The sequence below is a fragment of the Apodemus sylvaticus genome, chromosome 12 (assembly GCF_947179515.1).
Source record: "Apodemus sylvaticus chromosome 12, mApoSyl1.1, whole genome shotgun sequence".
In the NCBI taxonomy this organism is placed as follows: domain Eukaryota; kingdom Metazoa; phylum Chordata; class Mammalia; order Rodentia; family Muridae; genus Apodemus; species Apodemus sylvaticus.
In genome coordinates this window covers 26,021,135-26,031,940 of record NC_067483.1, presented here as the reverse complement: position 1 = coordinate 26,031,940, position 10,806 = coordinate 26,021,135, and the positions used below count along the sequence as shown (strand labels likewise).

The following is a 10,806-nucleotide window of genomic DNA, read 5'->3' as shown; positions in this document are numbered from 1 at the left end:
GGTAAGCCTCCAATAATAATAATAATAATAATAATAATAATAATAATCCCTTTATAATAATAATAATAATAACAACAACAACAACAGTTATTATTATTTTACTGGCATAAGTAAATTTAGAATTCTCTCTCCCCAAATTAACTGGGTGGCTTTGTATTTTTATTTTCCTTTTGAAATTTTGCTAGCTTGCTATTTCCTTTTGAAATTTGTTTAATTTGGAAATATGTTTTATTTTTTAAAGAGTGGAACTCCAATCAAACGTTTATTTAGAATAAAAGATTAGATAATAAATGATTTTTGTTTTGTGGGTTTTTTGTTTATTTGTGTGGTTTTGTTTGTTTTTTTTGAGACAAGGTTTCTCTGTGTAATGTACGCCCAGCTCTCCTGGAACTCGATTTGTAAAGTAGGCTGGCCTTAAACTCACAGAAATTACCTGCTTCTGCCTTTGCCTCTTCCTGCCAAGTGCTGGGATTAAAGAGGTCTCTGCCACCACCATTCAGCTTCCTTTTTTTGGTTCTCTTTGTACTATTTACTTCATGTAAGTCAGTGATTCCCAACCAATGGGCTTGATCCCTTTGGGAGTTGCATATCATATATCCTGCATATCAGGTACTTACACTATGATTTATAACAGCAGCAAAATTACAGTTATGAAGTAACAAGTAATTTTATTGAGTTTAGTTTGTATCCTCTGATAAATTTGTCCTTTTTGTGTGTAGGATGTTAGGCTTTACTTTATTAGCTCATAGTATCTGTAAATTTCTTTGACTTCTTCCTCTCACTTTCTTGTATTAATCAATGACTTTGATCCCTGTCCTAGTTAGGCACATAGGTTAGTAACATAGTTCTGTACCTTCTGGCATCCTGGATTTCCTGGAGTATGCAGTGAGCTTTTCAGTCTTATGGATAGCTCCTTCTCCAGTTGTTACTGTTTTTGTTTTAGTCATCTTCTACTCTAATAGTTACTGATACTTTTAGCTGTTAGGATATTGAATAATTACTGTTGGTAATTTTTCAAAAAGTGCTTGGATAAAAGGCTGTAGCAGTCAGGTTCTTAGATAAAATAAGCATGCTATGCTAGTAGGACTTTTTAGATATCTGTTAGAATGCTTAAATAATGGTTACTTCAGAAATTGGGACTTTGAGGATGTGTCATGATCTTTCCTTTCTGATCTAGTTGTTGTAAGAATGTTTCTATAGCTTTCACAGTTGCTGGCTTGCTGCCCCCCTTCTCTGACATTTTACTCCCTTTTATTGAAAATAGATTTCCTTACATAATATATCCTGATTACAGTTTACCCTCTCTCCACCCCTCCCAATTCCTCCCAACTTTTCTATCTGGAGTCACTTGTTGTCTGTATCTTACTAGAAAACAAACTGGCTTCTACTGGATATAATAAATAAAATAAGACAAAAACTAACACATCTGAGTTAGGACAAACTAACATAAGTAAAAGAGCTCAAAAGAAGATGCAAGAATCAGAGAGCTACTTGTTTGAATATTCAGGAATCCTATAAAGAAAACTAAACTGGAAGCCATAACATATATGTGGCAGATCTGTGCAGGTCCTGGGCATGCTGCCTTAGTCTCTGTGAGTTCATATGAGTCATTGCTCATGTTAATTTAGAGGACCTTAATTTCTTGGTGTCCTCCATTCCCTTTGGCTCTTAAACTCTTCGTTTCTTCTTCTGTGCGCTCCCTGAGCCTTGGGGAGGGATTTGATAGAGGTAACCAATTTAGGGCTGAGTGTTCCAGTGCCTCTCACTCTCTGCCATCGTCTAGCTGTGAGTCTCTGTTTCCATCTGCTGCAAGAGGAAGCTTTTCTAAAGTTGACTGAGCAAGGCAATGATCTCTGAGTATAGCAGAATGTCATCAGGAATCATTTTATTGCTGTTTTTTGTTTTGTTTTGGGCTTTTTGGTTACTTATTTTTGAATAATAGTATTTGGTTTTATCCTAGCTCCTTTTGCTATCTAGTCTCTGGACTTTAGTCACCCAAGCAGTGTCAGGTCAGGTTGTGTAGCAGGCCTTAAGTCAAATCAGAGATTGGTTGGTTACTTCCACAAGCTTTGTGCCTGGCATATCTTTCCATCAGGGCAGCTTCGTAGATCAAAGGGTTTGTGTCTGACTTGGTGTTTTTGTTTCTTTATATGGAGTACCTCTTTGTACCAAAGATCAGAAAATGTAGGGAGTGAAGGCTCTACGTAGGCATCAACTAGCTTTCTCTGTGTTTAATGAGTTGTGAGGTGGCTTCAGCAATGGGGTCTTGCCATCAGTTTGTGGAGTCTTGGCAACATCCTGGGTTTTTTGGGGGTTCTCATGGGATGGATTCCTTTGGCTAATAACTCAGCTAGATATAACCCAACCCTGGTTCTAGAAGCTTCATTTGGTGACAAGAGATAGCCAACTGGGGCTCTGTCTTCCCCGGGGATTCTTGGTGATTTCATTTAGATTACCTTCATGTAAATATTTGGAAACTTGTACTGTATTAGGTTCCCATTCTACCCCTCAGTGGCACTTAGCCTTTTCTGCCTGGGTGCCCTCCAAGGCTCCTTCTTTCTTACCCTGACCTTCCCCACTTGACCTCCCATTCCCACACCTCCATCCATAACCATCTATTCTAGTTCCCTTTCCTATGTGCATTCCCTTGTCCATTACTCTACATAACCTCTGTAGTTCTATGGATTGTAGCTTAGTTATCATTGACTTAACACCTAATATCCATAGATAACCAAATGCATATCATATTTATCTTTTTCACTCTGGGATACCTCACTCAGGGTGATGTTTTCTAGTTCCATTTATTTACCTGCAAATTTCATGTTTATTTTTAAAATCTGAGTAATATTTCAGTGTGTAAATGTACCACATGTTCTTTATCCATTCTTCTGTTGAGGGACATCTAGGTTGTTTCCAATTTTTGTCTGTTATGAATAAGCATCAGTAAGCATGGTTGAGCTGAAGTCTCTCATGGTAGGATAAAGCATCCTTTGGGTATATGCCCAAGAGTGGTGTAGCTGGATCTTGGGGTAGAATGATTTCCATCTTCCTGAGGAAAGCCACACTGATTTCCATAGTGGCTGTACAAGTTTGTGTTCTCTTCATATCCTTGCAGCATGAATTGACATTTGTTTTGTTGACCTTAGCCATTCTGACAGATGTAAGATGAAATCTCAAAGTAGTTTTTATATGCATTTCCCTGATGGCTAAGGTTGCTAAACATTTCTGTGTTTCTCCATCACTTGAGTTTTCTCTTTTGAGGATTCTCTGTTTAGATTTGTAAATTGGGTTGTTTTCTCTATCTAGTTTTTTGAGTTGTTATATATGTTGGGTATTAGCTTACTATCAGATGTGTGGTTTCTCATTCTGTAGGCTTCTGCGTTGTCCAAATGATGATGTACTTTGCTATGCAGAAGCTGCTCAGTTCAATTAGATCCTTTGTATTAATTTTAATCTTAGTGCCTGTGTTAGTCACTGGTGTTCTGTTGAGAAAGTCTATTCCTGTGCCAATGGGTTCAAGGTTACTCTTATATCAGGTTCAGTGTATCTGGTATTATGTGGAGGTGTTTGATCCCTTTGAAGGTGAGTTTTGTAGAGGGAGATAAGTATGAATCTATTTGCATTTTTCCACATGTAGCCATCCAGTTTAACCAACGCTGTTTGTTGAAGATGCTTTCTCTCTCTCTCTCTCTCTCTCTCTCTCTCTCTCTCTCTCTCTCTCTCTCTCTCTCTCCCCCCTCCCTCCCTCCGACTCCCTCTCCCCCTCTCTCTCTCTCTCCCTCTCTCTTCCTCTCTCTCTCTTTCTCTCTCTCTCTCTTTCTTTCTCTCTCTCTTTTCTTTTCTTTTCTTTTACTTTCTTTCTTTCTTTCTTTCTTTCTTTCTTTCTTTCTTTCTTTCTTTCTTTCTTTCTTTCTTTCTTTCTTTCTTTCTTTCTTTCTTTCTTTCTTTCTTTCTTTCTTTCTTTCTGTGTTTCTGGCTTCTTAATCTAAAATGAGGCATCCGTAGATTTGTAGATTTATTATGTCTGGGTCTTCAGTTTGATTCCATTGATAAACATTTCTGTTTTTGTGCCAATACCATGTTGTTTTTATTACTATAGATCTGTAGTACAATTTGAAATCAGGGATAGTAATACCTCCCTCAGTTCTTTGGTTACTCAGGGTTGTTTAAGTTGTTCTGGGTTGTGTTTCTATATGAAGCTGGAAATTGACCTTTCAAGATTTATGAAGAATTGTGTTGGAATTTTGGTGGGGATTGCATTGAATCTGAAGATTGCTAGGATGACATTTGGTAGGATGACCATCTTTACTTTGTTAATCCTACTGATCAATGAGTATGGGAGATCAGAGATTCTATCTTCTGACAGCTTCAGTTTTTTTCTTCATGCCTTGAAGTTTTTATTATACTAGTCTTTCACTTGCTTGGTTAGAGTAATCTCCAATATATTTCATATTATTTGAGGCAATTGAGAAAGGTGTTGCTTCCCTGATTTCTTTCTTAGACTGTTTGTCATTTATGTGTAGGAGGACTACTGATTTTTGTGAGAAAATATTGTATCCAGCTCCTTGCTAAAAGTTTTTATTTTTGTGGTATAATTTTTAGGGTCACTTTTATGTATACTATTACATTAGCTGCAAATAAAGATATGTGATTTCATCCTTTCCAATTTGTATTTCCATGATCTCCTTCAATTGTCTTTATTGCTTTAGCTAAGACTTCAGAAAGTACTATATTAAATAAGTATGGAGAATGGACAATCTTGTCTTTCTTTTTTTAAATGGAATTGCTTTGAGTTTTTCTCCATTTAAGTTGATGTTTGGGCTTGCTGTAAATTGCCTTCATTGTGTTGAGGTATGTCCCTTTTATCCCAAGTCTCTTAAGGAGTGTTAGCTTTGTCAAAGTTCTTTTCTACATCTAATGAGATGATCATGTTGTTTTTGTCTTTCAGTTTATTTCTATGGGTGAATTACATTTTTTTTAGTGTTTCTTTTATTTTTTTATTAGATATTTTTTTTAATTTTTTTATTTATTGAAAAGGGAAGTAAAAACTCTATGATAAAATTAAAGATTCACATGGAAAATATTTCATATAAACACGTTAAAATTGACAATTTTCATGGAAAATTAAGGAGTAAGTGGTAGACATGTAAAACATTGCTAAATTAATTGAAATATGGGAAACATTTTATGATAGAATTGAAGATTTACATGGAAAATATTTCTGATAAAATTGTAGAAAAATGTAGAAAAACATGTTGGAATTGAAGATTATCATGGAAAATTTTATATAGCTATAATAATGGTAGGCATAAAAGTATTCCTAAGTTGATTAAAAGTGGAATTATAAACATTTTCTGATAAACTTGAAGATTTATATGGAAAATATTTCTGATAAAATTATAGAAATATATACATGTTAAAATTAAAGATTATCATGGAAATTATATAGATAAAATGATAGGCATAAAGATAATTCTAAGTTGATTGAAGGTGGAATTATAAACATTTTCAGATAACATTGAAGATTTACATGGAAAATACTTCTGGTAAAATTTAAGGAATAAATAGACAAACATTAAAATTGACTATTTTATGGAAAATTTTACATAAAGAATGGTTGATGTAAAAACTCTTTCTAAATTAATTGAAGGTGGAATTAGAAACATTTGTGATAAAAATCAAAGATTTACATTGAAAACATTTCTGATAAAATAGAGGAAGTATATAGAAAGACATAATAAAATTGATTATCAAGAAAAATAATGCAGATAAAATGGTAGACATAAAAGAAATTACTAAATTAATTAAAAGGGGAATCACAAACATTTTCTGATAAAACTGAAGATTTACATGAGAAATATTTCATTAGTCTATGTCTTTTTATTGGGGAGTTGAGTCCATTGTTGTTAAGAGATATTAGGGAATAGTGATTGTTGCTTCGTTATTTTTGATGTTATTTTTATGTTTGTGTGGGTATCTTCTTTTGGGTTTGTTGGAAGAAGATTACTTTCTTGCTTTTTCTAGGGTGTAGTTTCCTTCCCTGTGTTGGTATTTTCCATCAATTATCCTTTGTAGGGCTGGATTTGTGGACAGATATTGTACAAATTTGGTTTTATCATGGAATATCTTGGTTTCTCCATCTATGATGATTGAGAGTTTTTCTGGGTATAGTAGCCTGGGCTGGCATTTGTGTTCTCTTAGGGTCTGTATGAGGTCTGCCCAGGATCTTCTAGCTTTCATCGTCTCTGGTGAGAAGTCTGGTGTGATTCTGATAGTTCTGCCTTTGTAAGTTACTTGCCCTTTTTCCCTTACTGCTTTTAATATTCTTTCTTTGTTTAGTGAATTTGGTGTTTTGATTATTATGTACTGGGAGGACTTTCTGTTCTGGTCCAGTCTGTTTGGAGTTCTGAAGGTTTCTTGTATGTTCATGGGCATCTCTTTCTCTAGGTTAGGGAAGTTTTCTTCTACTATTTTGTTGAAGATATTTACTGGGCCTTTAAGATGTAAATCCTCGCTCTCTTCTATACCTATAATACTTGTTTGGTCATCTCATTGTGTCCTGGAGTTCCTGGATGTTTTGGGTTACAGGCTTTTTGCATCTTGCATTTTCTTTGACTGTTCAATGTTTTCTATGTTATCTTCAGCATCCGAGATTCTCTCTTCTGTCTTTTGTGTTCTGTTGTTGATGCTTGCATCTGTCACTCCTGATTGCTTTCCAAGGTTTTCTATCTCCAGAGATGTCTTACTTTGTGATTTCTTTATTGTTTCTACTTCACTTTTAGATCCTGGATGGTTTTGTTCAGTTCCTTCACGTGATTGTTTGTGTTTTCCTATAATTCTTTAAGTAATTTTTTGTGTTTCTTCTTTAAGGGCTTCTATCTGTTGACCCATGATCTTCTGTATTTCTTTAAGGGAGTTACTTAAGTCTTTCTTGAAGCCCTCTATCAGCATCATGAGATACGAATTTAAATCCAACTCTTGCTTTTCTGGTGTGTTGGGGTATCTGGGACTTGCTGTGGTGGGAGAACTGGATTCTGATGTTGCCATGCAGCCTTGGTTTCTGTTGGTAAGGGTTCTTTTGCTTGCCTTTTGCCATCTGGTGCTAGTTAGTATTCTTGTCTTTGGCTGCCTATAAGCCTTTGTCCTTACTCCTCTGAGCTCAAAAGTGAAAGCACTGCAGGGAGATCTCTCTCTCTCTCTCTCTCTCTCTCTCTCTCTCTCTCTCTCTCTCTCTCTCTCTCTCTCTCTCTCTCTCTCTCTCTCTCTCTCTCTCCTTATGGGCTATGCACAGAAAATTGTGGAGTTTCCTGGCTCCCTGGTGCAAATGGCAGTGGGCGGGAAGACTTCAGTCCCAGCTGCTCCACTGATCTTAGGCCATAGGTGCTCCTAGCTGAGTCCCCTCCAGAGAGAAGGTAGAGATCTCACCTCTGCACTCAAAAGTGAAAGCCTACTGGGAGATCACTCCCTCCTGGAGGCTGTGGAGTCTCCAGGCTCCCTGGTGCAAATGGCTGCAGGCTGTGGAGTCTCCTGGCTCCCTGGTGCAAATGGCGGAGGCCGGAAAGACTTCCTTTCCAGCTGCTCCACTGATCACAGAAGGCTGTTGGGTGAATTATATTTAATGAATTATGTATGTTGAACAATCTGTGCATCTCTGGGATGACATCTATATGATCATGTTGGATGATCTTTTTGATGTGTTCTAGGATTTGGTTGTAAGATTTTTGAATATTTTTGCATCTATGCTTATAAGGAAAATTAATCTATAATTCTCTTTCTTGGGTTTGTATATGGTTTGGGCATCAGGGTAACTGTGGCTGAGTAAGAATGAATTTGGCAATATTCTTTATGTATCTATTTGTTGGAATAATTTGAGAAATATTGACATTATTGATAACACTTCTTTGAAAGTCTGGTTAGAATTCTGTGCTAAAACCATCTAGCCCTGGCCTGTTTGTTTGTTTGTTTGGTTTTTTGTTTGTTTGGAAGACTGGTAATAACTGCTTCTATTTCACTAGGGGCTATAGATCTGCATAAATTCTTGATATGACCTTGATTTAACTGTGGTAAGTAGTATGTGTTGGGAAAATGACACATTTCTTTTAGGTTTTCCAATTTGGTAGAATAAAATTTAATGTGTATCCTTATGATTCTCAGGATTTCTTGGTTTCTGTTAAGTCCCTACCTTTGACTTTTAATTTTGTTAATTCAGATCTTCTCTCTCTGCCTTTTAGTTAATTTGGATAAGGGTTTGTCAATCTTACTACTTTTCTTAAAGTACCAAGTCTTTTTTTTTTCATAGATTGTTTTTTAGTTGTTTTTTCCTCTTTTATTTATTGAGCCCTCAGTTTGATTATTTCATGCCTTCTACTCTTTTGGTCATGATTTCTTCTTATTGTCCTAGAACTTTCAGTTGTGCTATTATTCTAGTATGAGATTGCTCCAGTTTGGTATGCACACGTATATGTGCACGTGCGTGTGCGTGCGTGTGTGCATGCGTTTGTGTGTGCTGTTTAAGCTGTAGTAGGTTTTTTTCCTTTTTTATGAAGTTAGATGACCTTGTGTTTGGTGCTTAGATGTTAATAATTGCAATGTGTTTTGTCTTTGTTTTCCCTCTCTTTGAGTATGTAGTGTCATTTCCTATCTGTGATGGTTTGTATATGCCTAGCACTATTAGGCACAGGTAGTAGCACTAGTAGGTGTGGCTTTGTTGGAATAGGTGTGCCACTGTGGATGGGAGTTTGAGACCCTCACCTTAGCTGCCTGGAAACGAGTCTTTGACCAACAGCCTTCAGATGAAGATGTAGAAAACTCTCAGCTCCTCCTGCACCATGCCTGATTAGATGCTGTCATGTTCCTGTCTTGATGATATTGGACTAAACCTCTGAACCTGTAAGCCAGTCCCAATTAAATATCCTCCTTTATAAGACTTGCTTTGATCATGGTGTCTCTTCACAGCAGTAAAACCCTAAGACACTATCTCTTACTAGTTTTGATTTGACATCTGTTTTGTTAGATATTAAAATTACTACAGCACCTTGTTTCTTAAGTTCATATGCTTGGAATATCTTTTTCTATCCTTTTACCCCGAGGCAATACTTATCTTTAATTCCTTGATTTTAAGATGTGTTTCTTAGATCCAGAAGAAGGATGGATCCTGTTTTTTCATACCTTCACTCTGTGTCTTTTTATTGGGCAGGTGAGACCATTGATGTTGACAAATATCAATGAGCAGTGTTTTTGATTGCTGTTATTGTGCACACTTTCAATTTTGTAATCTGAGATTATTCCCTGTGCTTTCTTGGCTATAGTTAACCTCTTTAGTTTTGGGGTTTTCCATCTAGTGCCTTCTGTTGGGCTAGATTTGTAGATAGATATTGCTTGAATTTGGTTTTATTGTGGAATGTCTTATTTTTTTCTATCTATGTAGATTGAAACTTTTGCTGGTTATAGTAGTATAGGCTGGCATTTTTGGTCTCTTAGAGACTGTAGCAATCCATCCAGACTGTTCTAGTGTTTAGAGTCTCCATTGAGAAAGCAGATGTAATTCTATAGGTTTGCCTTTATGTGTAACTTGATATTTTTCCTTGCAGCTTTTAATATGTTTATTTTGATTCTGAATGTTTGGTGTTTTGATTATTATGTGCTGAAGGGCCTTTGTTTTTCTGGTCTAATCTTTGTGGTGTTCTGCAAGCTTCTTGTACCTTGATAGGCATTTCCTTCTTTAGGTTAGGGGAATTTTCTTCTGTGATTTTGTTGAAAGTATTTTCTGTGCCAGTGACTCGGGTTCCTTGTCCTTCCTCTATTCCCATCATTCTTAGATTTGGTCTCTTCATAGTGTTCCAGATTTCCTGGATGTTTTTAGATTTAACATTTTCTTTGACTGAGGTATCCATTTCTTCTGTCATGTCTTCAATGTCTGAAATTTTCTCTTCTACCTCTTGTATTCTGTTGGTAAGGCTAAACCTCTGATGTTCCTGTTCCCAAGTTTTTCCTTTCCAGATTTCCCTCACTTTGGGTGGTGGTATTATTGTTGTTGTTGTTGTTATTATTATTATTATTTATTATTATTATTATTATTATTATTATTTCTATTTCTACTTTTAGGTCTTAAACTGTTTTATTAATTTCCTTCCACTTTTTGTTTGCATTTTCATAGATTTCTTTAAGGGATATTTATTTTCTGTTTAAAGACCTCTATTAAATTCATAAAAACTCATTTAGGCTCTTTTTTCTTGTGCTTCAGCTATATGAGAATACTCAGGGCATACTATTGGTTGCTGGGCTGTAATGGAGGCATATTGTCCTGGCTGTTATTGATTGTGTTTTTTAGGCTGGCATCTAGTTATCTGGGATTGGGAAGATTGTAATTCTAGGTTTTGATAACATGCTGGGATCATGGCAGATGCAATTACTTGGGGGTTGCAGGTAAAATGTGTGTCTTACTATTAGGAGCTGACACAGGAATGGGGTTAGGCTAGGGGTCTGAAGGGATTTAGAGAGAGGAAGGCAGAATTTTCCACCAGGATCTGCTTATTTAGTCTCCTTGGAATGGGGGTAGAGAGTGAAGAGAGGTCACCCTAAGAAGGTCTGCTGTGGATGAGATTTGGGTATTGGATTTGGAGGAGGAGTGAGAGGGGTGAACATCTGCAGTTAGTCTACTTGCTTCCTGGGTCAGAGTAGCCTGTGGAGTCCCAGGGAATGCCTGCTAGAATTGGGCCTGATAAAGCAGTGAGTGGGGGAGGAGGGGAGATCAGGGTGACCCACCAGAGATGGCAGCAGTGAGGAATACCACAGCTAGAGGTCTGC

The 10,806-nt window shown here is 36.5% G+C and overlaps 1 protein-coding gene across 3 annotated transcripts in view; it reads left to right on the top strand.

Moving 5' to 3' along the window:
* Ptpn4 (protein tyrosine phosphatase non-receptor type 4) overlaps nt 1–10,806 on the top strand; it is a 159,819-nt gene that overhangs the window by 14,591 nt on the left and 134,422 nt on the right. The window lies entirely within an intron of this gene.